The sequence below is a fragment of the Wolffia australiana genome, chromosome 10 (genome assembly GCF_029677425.1).
Source record: "Wolffia australiana isolate 7733 chromosome 10, ASM2967742v1".
Classification (NCBI taxonomy): domain Eukaryota; kingdom Viridiplantae; phylum Streptophyta; class Magnoliopsida; order Alismatales; family Araceae; genus Wolffia; species Wolffia australiana.
The window spans coordinates 11,591,495-11,604,090 of NC_135844.1; the positions used below are offsets into that span (position 1 = coordinate 11,591,495).

Below are 12,596 nucleotides of genomic sequence, written 5' to 3' on the forward strand. Positions count from 1 at the left end.
ATGAACGGTCCCCATCTACCGTTAGGAAGCTCGGGAATTGGGATTCATCTACCGTTCACCAGATGAGGCACGACTGGAACATCTTCTTTAGAATTATTGTGCTGACAAGTGAGTGATATGTAGTTGCAACAATATAACCATATATTTATAAGGTTGAAGTACATTTTGGGCTATCCATGGGCATCCTAATCGCTGCTTTTGGGATTTACTAAAATCTCATGAACATTTACTGGTGTGATTACAGTTCACAATCTCAAATCCGATAATAACACAATATAATAGGGTAACGCACAAATGAGATTTGAGAAACCCTCACTGTAACATGGATCAATTGTAAAAGTTTTTCAAAAATGTTAGATGAAATAAATAATTTGATTTAGGGATCACATAGTGTTCCAAATCAGATGGTTGAGGAAAGGAAGAGGATGATAGAGATGTTTGTAGGGTAAGCTAAAAAAAAGAGGCAATAGAAGGGTAAAATTATATGCATTGACATGCAAGCTAATCACACATTCTACATATCGTTCAATATTAATAAGGCAATTGATTTATATAAGGCAGGTATGGTGAGAATAATAATATCCATTAACACATGGAATGACCAGTTGAATCTGATAGGATTATACAAAAGTGATCAGTTGTCTTTACACATGTGTTCTTGATGTTATTATATAAATGATTGAATTATTAAGATAGAATGGAAATATCTAATTTGACTACTATATTAACACTAGCTTGTTTGGTAGTCGTTTGTATAGGAACATCGAGGCCAAAATGGGTGATCTTTGGGGAGGAGAGAGTTTAATTAATGGATTTGCATGATTCCATGAACAATGTTATACCATACTGTCAATCATGTTCATTCACTTTATTGTTGTGTAAGTTGGTCCTTACATGTGAAACACCAAATATGAGTGCGGATGAGGTGTTATGAATTGATTTTAAACTGTGTGTTCCCATTCATTGAATTCCAAATCGTCTTCACTTAGTTGTAGTGGGAAGCTTACATAGATGACTATGTTATCAAGATGAAACTGTCTACCTATGGTACAAGAGGATTCATGTCAATGAGTTCTTATGCTGGAGTCCTTGAACAAGGAATTAGAATTGTTGGGTTCGGTGCCTTGGTTCGACCATGGAAAACATGTTATATGGATGCGAAAGCGTGGTGATCGATTCCCAATCGATCTTTAAAACAAACTATTGAAAGTACCTTTTGGGGAACTCGTTCCACCCTTGACTTTGAAGCCGTTCATGCGTCCAGCCTCTAGAAGTATCCACGCGATCACTTGGCACTTTAATCTCCACGTCTTCTTCTTCAACTCCTCTTGAAAATCTAAAAGATCTCCTTACCATGAGGGCACCGTTCCTTGGATGAGTAGAGAAGAGAGTGGAGAAAGGGAGAGGCTCTCAAATCAGGCTTGCATGGGTGCTTAAAATGAGAGACCCTTTCCCTCTTTATATTTCACTATTTCACTTAAGGTTTTTCTCAAATACCATCCAAAAGAAAAATATATCCACCAATACCCTTATGACCTTGTGCTTGTGACCCTCTTGGCCCGTGTAACGTTCTAGTTAATAACTTTAATGGCCCAATAAAATTTATTCACCAACCTTATTAATTAACTATATCAACATATAGATTAACTAAATAAGGATCGATTTAACCTAATTGATAGGTTAATTTTCTAGCCCGTGGGGTGCCAAGCTATGCCTCGTGCTCTAGAAAATACTGAGCAGTTTTGAAGTCTTTCGTGGAACCTTTACAGTCATTGGTTACCATATATGTATAATCTATCACCCGCGCGAAACTCTTGAATGACTTAGGGTATGGTTAATCGTCAAACCCTAATCCATCATTCGATTCGTACTGATGCGTAACGGGGATCATTGGAGAACGCCTTCTTCAATATCCTCACTACCTTGGCCAGGGATTTTTCTGCATTATCTTCCTCGTGTCAATCTCCTCTAATACCGAGGGCGGATGATTCCATCTCGACACTCTATCATCTCCGTAAGCTTCTTACTACATCCGATCTATAATTTTTTTAAAATCACATGATTAGAGGCTCGTAGGTCGTACTCAAAACGTAGTCGTTCAGTCACGAGATGTCCTCGGTGTTTCAGGTCAGTGGATCAGATCACTTATACAACCGTGACTTGAATCAACCTGATTCACGTTTAGCCGTAATACCATTCTGGGATTTGTACGGATCAATTCAGTCAAATCTTTCTCCAAAGAGCACCCACTATCTATCCTTAGTGTCGCCACATTAATAGTTACATGATCAGCTATACTTCTTGTATAAGTAGGATAAGGTAGTGATATTCTACCCGGATAATTCGACCTCCATCCCGACTTTCCATCGAATAGGAATATTTAGAATACATGTTTGAAGACTAGTGATCACTGTATTATAATATCATCATAATTCACTAAGTCATTACACGTATTCATTGACTAATAATGAACGTAAATATTTTATCCAATGAAGTGAAAGAAACATGGGAGTGTGATTGGCTTGGCGACCACATAATATCCATCAAGAATATCGTAGTAGAGTTCTCCTATGATTTTCTAATGCATTAGTATTAATTCGGACTGTTGATTAGGTTTTAAAAATTTACTATACCCTAGTTCTCACAGGAGTATTAAGTAGATGAAGAAACATACATACACATTAACCAAAGATTGTAATGAATCGTGAGTGAGTCTATATGTTCCTTTGTGTCTTCTTAGGCTAGAGGTCTAGCTTCACAACCCATGGCCTGGAAACTCAACCTAATCATCTAGATGATTAACAACTTAGCGAAATCAATATCATTGGTCTATTTTAATCATTGACTAGAATGACACATCGGCATAGAGGATCACATGAAAAGTTATTTTGGATATCAAAATACATCAGAAAGTTTTAAGGGTTTTAGAAAAATAACATGGTATGTATAGATAGGAGAAAGCCCTGATTGAAATTACCCCAGTCCATAGTTTATCAGGTGCCCATCATTTTTATGAGTCCGCTCGTTAAGTGGCATTCCATTCAACTTGATTCATGCGGTGTAACGACAAAAATGGACAAAAAACAAGGCTTATCAGGTTTAAGGATATAGCTGACGTGTCAAGGATCACAAGGATGCATCCTCTTTCTGGACAATTGGTCGAATCAATATGACCACTTGGGGAGCTAAGAAATATTCGTTCTGGTGTTTGGAAATATGATTTAATCATCGGTTTCAAATGTCCTTTATTGTTCCACTTTCATTCTATTTTCTCGCTTATAGTTGAATGCGTATACAGGCCGTAGAACCCAAAAAATGTATCTGAAGTAGCTTCTCCCGAGGTTGAGATGAAAATCGGTGTGAGAATCATCCAAAACAGAATGCAAATAGATGCCCATTCACACTATTTTGGCAAATCCGGTTTGGTCCCTTTCACATTCTGCTCAGGGCCTCTCATACCTCCGGCATATCCCATTCTGATCCCGAATGAGGTCTGTCAAGAGATTAATAATGTGGGCCCTAGCGATTGACGGATGTGTTCCTCCATCCAAGGCAGCGCAAGGCGTAACGCCACCAACTTCGGCAGGGCGCCGGAAGGAGCTTGAAGCAAAGGCAGGCGGCAAAGCATTGGGCGAAATATTGGTCGCAGAAGATCTGGCCGAAAGCAGCCGACCATTGGCTGTGATGCTGACTCAGCCAGATGCACGTCGAAGCACGCTGGAGTCTTCCGGAAGTTGCACCTTCAGCCCATGACTCGGCAAGTGCCGCTGACTATCTCGAGTGGGAACCACGGGGCACGTCGAGAACCTCAAATCCACCACGAAAGCATGACCTCGGCGGGTGACTCGGCAGAGTGACGGTTTCGTTTTTTTTGAAGTTTATTTTGTGATTTTAGTCTTGAGTTAGGTACCGTTTTTTGGTGCTCTCGTGCCTATAAAAGGCCAGAGCTTTTAGAGTGTTTTGGTATCCATTTTGGAGAGAGTTAGAAGTGATTTCGTTTTCCTCTTCTTTCTCTTTCAAGTGCGATCCGAGAGAGTGTGTAGAGGTGTTCTTGGGTAACTCCTTGAGCATTCTCTCCACTGAGTGGGGGTGTCTATCCCAACAGCGATTGGCGGTGGCAGGCTTCAGTGGCATGCTAGAAAGGAGAGTCAGTATTTAATAATACTCTTTGCATTATTTGATGATGTGATTCAATCTTATAGTCCAATACTGGTCGTAAAGCCTTGACAATAATGATTAGACATCATTTTCCCATTAAGAACCATGATTCCAGATGGGGTTTCAAATATCTTTGTTTTTTGTACGATTTGATGCTCCAATTTTATCTTGTAGTGGGTCATTAGAGTTTATCACTATGTGACAATAAGCTTCTGGACAGTAACTGTGTGCCTTGTTTATGAATTGATTATAAAAAAATATAGGTATTATTTAATACCCCACACACTGTCAAATACTGTGTATCACTTTTGTTAATTTTAGGTTCGACAGTATTATATGACGTACATCACAAACAATGGTAATACAATGAGCGAAAAATATTACCATTTTCATTATACATCCCAAGAAATCCCTTTTATACGGGGACTAAACCAATTTAATCCACACGTAACTTATTGAGGTATTATTTCATCTCAATCTGAACTATCTTGGTTCATATATCTCAAATTTTGGGATTGGAACCGAGAGTGGTCCAATTTAGCATTATTTTTCGTTCAGGAAACACCTAAATGTCACTACCTAAAATTCTAGGCTTCAGTATCTTATTCGTAGATTTTAAGTGGTGTCTGTTGTCTGGCTCGAACTCTTATCCAGAATGAAACAACAGTAAACTCACATGTGGTGCACAATAATTTTGATTATCGACGCCTACCAATTTATGTTCAAGAACTGTAATGTCAAAATTTACTGTGTCGTTATAGCCTGTGATCCCATTTTTCCAGGTATTTCATATTATTGGCTAATCCATATATTTCCTTTTAATTGATGCCTCTCATTGATTACATCTTCTTGGTGGCAACGTGACTGCCGCTTCTAGCCAGAGTTCCATGGTGCTCAGATACCATTTGATAAGCTCCTCTGGTGTCTGAACTTCTCATGATTATTCATCTTATTCATGTTCATTTTTCTGTTGTCTTGTCAATATTTCATTTCTATAAGTCCCTACTCGCTATAGTCTCTTCATCATATACCTCACGTGAGTTTATCTCCGAACCTGTGTTTACGAAGCACCGGTAAAGTCTAATATTAATCAGGTTGCATTATTTTGTGTTCTTTCACGGCGCATCCGGAGTTAAGCGTTTACGAGTTCATAATAAATCCACTTACCCAACTATAATACGTATGACAAAATTAGCCGAATCTTTAATGATCCAACGTAACAGGCATAGTGTACTTTCCACAGGATAATCAAATATTCGTAAGGTTGGACATAGTGTATTTTGCATAGTGTATTTTGCAGCTGTCAGACGTTCATCCCAATGATTATTTAGAGGTTTACGTTGAACTTCCTGACCTACTGCCACAGTTTCCCGTCAACAATACGCCACCATGAACCAGAAAAGCCATTTAAATTCGCAATCATTCAACAGCACTAAACACCAATTAAACATTAAAACCAGTCATCAAACGCACACATCCATTATTTAAGATAGTACTGTGACTTGGTACGCTTCCAAGTTTGTAATTTGACCGAGGGTAAAGAACTTCCATGCCGTCTATGATGTCGCCGACGTGCGACGGCTACTAATACAGACTCGGAGGGGATTCTTCATGGAGATTACGAGGCCATGTTTCTCTGACAGGTCGACCCCTCCAGAGGTTGCGTCCCATATGAACTCTTGCACGAGATTCCCAATTAAGTACTGAAGATTAAGCAACGCAAGGCTCATTCCGGGGCACATCCTCTGGCCCACTACAAACGAGATCATCTGGATCTTGTTTCTACCAGTAATATCCACTTTTTCCCCTTCTCCTCCAGCGAGAAACCTCTCCGGTCGAAACTCCAGCGGATTCGGCCATCTATTCGCGTCAAGGTTCATCTGTGCCACCCCAAAGTTCACGATTGTGCCCTTTGGAAAGGTGTACCCATTCAATGTAACGTCCTCAGTGACTGCGTGCGGAAACAGAAAATGCGATGCAGGATGGCGACGCAACCCTTCAAAAACCACCGCCTTGAGGTAAGGTATGTTTTGGAGGTCATCATCCATCGGATTCTTTAGGACTTCCTCGTCAGCTTTTCCTGTATGCCAGAGTTCTTGACAAGGTTGGCCATGATCCACTCCAGCGTATGCGTGGTATTTTCAGTGGACGCCAAAAATAACTCAGAACAGAGGACAAGAATCTAGTCCTCAGTTAGACTTCTGTTCTCTTCAATGCGGAGGTCAACAAGGCGATCTAAGTAGCAGACTCCTTGATTGTTCTCCCCCAAGAGCCCGGCTTCTTTTTTCTCCAAATGACTTCTAATTAGAGGGAGGAAGGTCTCCTTCATCGGCAGCCAATATTGGCCTGGGTCATTGTAACTTTTCTTGAAGAGATATGCGTAGAACTTGTCAACCATGGTTAACAAGTTGAGCCCGGAGACGAAACGCAAAAAAAGTCCTCACCGCGTCCTCTATTCTTGTCAAGGCTTCCGCGTCTGGCTTCTCGCCAAAGCATAAAACGAATGTAAGGAAGATCACCGAGTGTTGAAAGATCTCCCTGACCTGAACAGCGTGACCGAGGGACTAAGATTGGGCTTCTCGGAGTCTTTCTTCGTGATCTGTACAGACCACCGTCAAACTTGACGATGGGCAGGGTACTCACTCCGGCTAAGTTGCGCCTGAAGACCCGCCACGCGGGGCCATAGCCTGCACTTGCTATGTTGCTACAGCGGCCCAATATTGAGTCAACTGCGAGAGGCGGTGGCGGCCTGTCTGCGAAGATGGCATCATGGCCGATGAGCATCTTGTGGGCAAGATGCCGATCAGCCACCATAACCATGGCTGAAGGGCCAAGTTTTGACAGTCGCGAGGAGCCCGTACTTGGCCCATATGTTCTTGAGATAGAATTCGAACTCGGTCATCGTCCTCTAAAACCAGAGGAGATGGGCGATAACGTTAATGGCTGAAGGCCCTGGCGGTAAACGTTGTCGTGGTCTCAGCCTTTGTAGGAGAAAGATGGCCAGTACGAAGTACAAGAGCAATAGCGTTACCACCCAGGTCTCCATGCAGCAAAAAAACTCAGAATAATTAGTTCGTGAGAAAGCAGCACCCGCAGGAGTGTTCTTATACGGGAATGAATCTCCGCATTGATGGGTTTTGTTGCAATCCAATTAAATCATTGATCATTTCGGCATGCAGGGAGGCAAGGGTCAGTGTGGTTGGTGGAGTGGTCGGCATAACCATTTGTCGAAGATGTGACACTCCGTGAAAGATTATAGAGTAAGAATTCCTGTTTAGAGGGCGAGATGAAGAGTCACGAACAGATCAATAGAAGAAAGAAAGAGAGTGATGATTAACTAATAACTTTACGGTGCGGAAAAAAACATTTCGAAAAGTCTAGAAACAAAGAATGGAGGTTGCTTAAGAATCTTTAAAAATATTTGTATTTCTATTACTTTTAAGTTACTGTGGGCGAAATCCGACCCCATCATCCTTTCATGACTGTGGCCGAGTCTGTTTTGAGTTCTTTGATAAAGTGGCATTGAACAATACAAAACTTCTACGTCACCCATTATTTTTAAAATGTGAATAAATGGGGCTGTTATGGGTTGCGGTGTATATAGCCACGCGTAGTCAACGCTGAATCAATAAAATCGCCAAGCGGCTTCTTATGAAATTGACGCGTGGAGTTTCAAGTACGGCACCTTTAAGAATATAAAAACTATCTGGGCTGTGAGAGCCCCAAACTAACGGTTGAACGCGTCATATTCCCGAACAGTTGGGCAAAAAAAAAATATATATATATATTCACACTGCAGTTATGGGTAACTGTTGATGCCAAATCCTTATGCTCGTGATTCCATGTGGATACTGTTTCTGAGTCAAAGACTCGGCATGGCATTCTGCCATCTGTCAAGTCAGTAAGGAGCTCAATGTGGACCAACAGGATTTAGTTTTAAGATTAGCTAGGATTCAATATAGGATTACACCTAGATAGTATCAAATTTAGACAGTCAGGATTACACATACATGGATGGGATCAATCTTGAAGCCATTATCACACTTAGAGACTATTCAAACTGTAGGCCTTCATCTTAATATAGCCATTGTGTTTGTTATAACTGCTAGGATTGAGTTGTAGATAACAAATTACTATATGGTGATATGAATACAAAAACACATATATTCGCCAGATTATAGGGTAATGCAACGATCTTAACCATATCTCTTTATTTCCCCTCCCTTTCTATCCTTTTCCTCTTTCACCGTCTTGTTCTTCTTGTTCTTCGAATTCTACTCATTTTCCCTAGACATACACATTTCCGTACAGATATTATATTTTCTAAGTGGTGGGTTTTGAAATTGACTCAGCAAAAATAACTATCATTTTGGGCTTTGGGAAGCTTAAACTGATTGTTTACCGAGTAAGATCCCCTACTCGTTCAGCCCACGTAGGTCCCTCTTCAGCGTGCGCCACATGACAATGCCTGCGGCTCCGCCTCTGGCTTCCATTTTGATGTAATTGCTCCTTTATGTAGACTCTTGTACCAGGAGCTCCCCCTTCACGATGACTTCGACTCGACCAGATTCAAAAAAAACAACTTGAATTGAAGGAAATGTTTTTTTTTTATCTAGCATTACATCGAGCACGGAGCTCCTATTTATAGAGCAACTATTAAAGGAAAGAGAAAACAAGTAAGGAACATTCTCCCGAATTATTAGCTGGCAGCCCACGTGGACAAAGGTTGTTATAACCATCTTGGAATGATGAGCTGGCATCCACGTGGAGTGCTTCTCCACCGTTATAACTCACAACGATTGACGGCCACGATTCATCCTGAAAAGTAGAAACATGTTGCGAGCGAAGTGAGTCAATCAGTTTAGTCTCATCTCCGTCTTGAGGTTCTGGAGTCTGGATCATTGTCAACACTTTAGACGTTCATCTTATCTGTCTCCATTTCTGACAGATCCCACCCCTTAGAGTTCTCTAACGTAGACACGGAATGAAGATACCCTCGAAAAATAATGATTTAGAGAAATTCAAACAATTAGCTGAGAACAGATGCCCTTTTGTTACTACATAAATGAAAGCTAGTATCTTAATTTTTACTTTCTCTGTTTTTTATCTCATCATCTTAGACATGGGAGAAAGTCAAAAGGTTTATAATAACTTACGCTACACGAATTTCATCCTAAGATCGTCTATCTGCCACAGGTCATATTAATACATGGTGTAATAGTTTCATGATTTTTCTGATACAATATATTAGGAATATAAAGTTCTAGATTTTCAAAGTGTGAAGATCTGAATGTGTCTTTGTCATCCTCAATACCATAACCATCCTAATATGCTCCTCAAAATCTGTGTCATAAATAGGGTCCACTACGTCATTCGGATCATCTTCATTCTCATCCTCATGATGTTTGTTGTTTTCACTACGCTGGTATTCAGCTGATAAAGTTGAAATCACCTCCTTCCACTATAGATAAAGTTTTAAATAATGAGGTTCTCACTCTATTTGAATCACAGTTTAAGGTTCATACTTTTCAGCCAAGTATTACCAGGTTCTATCTATCAAATAAATAAGATCCTTCATGGATTATCACTTATAACTCGTGTGCGCCATCATCCGTAAATTATCGAAACTCTTATCTGCAATTCAAAAGAATTATGTGGCGACTATCTCACACAAAAAACATGTTGTTATTCGAAATTCAGACGTAATTTCAGCATTCCAATTAGCCCCGACTGCCTTTCTTAACCTTAAGGCATGATTCTCTTAGAAATCAACATAAAAAACCAAAAGACGTAATACATTTTTTTCCGTCAAGATATGAGTGTTCATGGAACATCCTGAGAGTGGAGAATCTAATACAAAAGAAACAAGCCTTTTATGGTGAGGTAGAAACAGAATGCTGATCCCCATAATCAAGAGAATCGTTCTGCTTGTGGGACCTATACGTATGCAGGAATCATCAATAAAATCTTAGGATGCTTAGCACTACAGTGACAATGTTGAAAGGGATAAAACATGCATTAAGAAAGATTTTTCTGATGCTAATGTCATTATGCATATTATAATTGGAGCTAAGGTCACTGAAAGAGTTGTCTCTAGAGTAAACAACTGACTGGTACCCTACAAGGTGTTTGTCATTATGGCGCTTGGCTCAAACCAAGTCCACCATTCCCGTAAGATGGATATTACAAGGGGGTAGGTTAGTGTTATTAAAATATAGAATGACAACGTCGACTGAGGTAACCGTTCCATTATCACTGAAAGCCAGGATAGTTCATCGAGTCCACTATGGTGCAGAGTTAGTTCGATTACATTTAGGAGAGTTACACGCAATTACATGCTTGGATTCGACATTATCTCCAAGCGACCAAAAACTATTTTAACTTTGTTAAGCCTAAATCTGATTCAATGGTAAATATAAAGAATGATCTTCTGACATCAACCACAATATCTATTTCATCATCAGTTTATCTCAATATTAAAACTAAACTCGTTTACTTCATCATTTTTAATGTAATCATGGTATTCATCAAAAAATATTATTCTCCATTGCGTGGTCGTTAGATTGTAAACATGCGATGGTGAGCTGATAGTTTTAACAACCCAGAGTGTCAGCGGCTCCAAGCACAGCATCGATGATGTCCCCCGACCATGCATATCAACTGTAGTGGTCGTTCCGCAGGCCGTGTTGAGTAAAGCCGATCGATAAATTCAGGCAATATCCTAGAACAAATTGCCGATTTGGGCCTGACCGGTCCCGTTTAGATTTTTCTCATTCAATTGATCTTATTTTCTCATTCTCACACAAATTAGGTGAGCACAGTAGCTACAGTTGTCAAAGTTGGATATTCGATGTGCTATGTTGAAGTTTGCACTATTTTCCTTTTTGAAAACGAGGGTTCCGCAGCTCAAGTGAGTTATTTCATCCTTCTGACTCCTCTATTACTAACTTTAATCTCTTTCAGATGAATTGGTGTAGGCTGTCAAACTTGGAGGTTGCTGAGTGCAGCAAAAGCTTTACAAGACTTACCTCTTTACATTCGTAACTCACTATTTTGGGGGAATATGGTCGGCATTTTCCTAAAATGTAAAATTAGAATAAATAAATATCTCAGTATCATAAATAGATCAAAAATATAAATTACTTTAGGCTCGGTCATATACTGTTTTTCCCATCTTTTTGTTATATCAAATCTTTCCATGCATTGTTTCCTCGCATCCATCTTATTTAATGAACTTACAATTCTGCTATTTTGTCGAATATCCTTTGCTGTTTTATATTAGTTATAGTGTGCTATAATTATTATTTAATATCCCCTATGCCACTTGAAGCAATATTAACTTAAAGTCACGGGTCTCTGTGGATAAGATTCTGTTCACTATTACAAATGAAAAATAAGATTAATACCAAACAATAAGTCGACGGATCAAGATAATTACACGACTTGCCTCTTTATGTTCATACTTTCGCAGCATGAAACAAGTAGGAGTTATTTTTTAGCCTGCTCTTGACCTCAATCTCCGACAAATAATACCTTAAAAATCACAAATAAAGTGGTCTTAAGAATGCCATCAAGTTTCTTTAGCATACCACTTATATATGCCAAGATATACCTAATAATCTAAATATAAACACTATTGAAACTTAAATTCTAAAGTAATTGTCATAAATTGAGTGTTACATCAGATAGTTAGGACAATGCGTTCAAGAGAAACTATAGAGTATATCAATGGATGATCATGTATTTTAGTTTATCTAGTGCACCTATTGCCTTGTTGAGGATATTGAAAGATAAATTCAGTAATTGACAACAGGGGTTGTCCAGCCGATATCCGTCTGATATCTGATATTGGACAACCGATATCTGATATCTAGAATAAAACTAGATGGTGTGGGGTATCAGATATCGGATATCGGACAGTATCCATCCTTTAGGTGTAGACCAGTATCAAAGAGGAATATCAGTTGGGTAAGGATGAGACGAATCATAAATACCGGATACCGATTATCGATATCTAGATATTGAAACAGATATCGATTAACGGTATTTGGATTTTGAAAATGATATTGTGATATTGATATCCGATATCCGGATATTGAAGCCGAAATCTGGATATCAATATCCGATGTCAGGATATTCTTCTGAACTAGTGTAATCCTATATATAAAACAATACTAAATAAATAAAGAAGGCTCCAAATGAGGGGGCAAGGCATGCAATCAAGGCCGCACCACAGGCGCCACCCACAGCCACAGCCAATGCCACAATCGCAAGGTAGCACCACAAGTGCAGCCAGGGCCGGCCCCTCAAAGCAGCTCCAAGGTAACAGAATCAACGCCTAAGGTAAGTCTGTGATGTTTGTTTTATTTCATGTGGCCATTGAGTTCAGAATTTTTATACTAGTTGTGATTTGTGAAGAAATCTGTATCAAGTATGGT

At 39.5% G+C, this 12,596-nt stretch overlaps 1 pseudogene; it reads right to left on the bottom strand.

Moving 5' to 3' along the window:
• Positions 1 to 5,676: 5,676 nt before the first annotated feature.
• LOC144708286 (cytochrome P450 89A2-like) lies at positions 5,677 to 7,599 on the bottom strand (annotated as a pseudogene).
• Between the last annotated feature and the right edge of the window lie 4,997 nt (positions 7,600 to 12,596).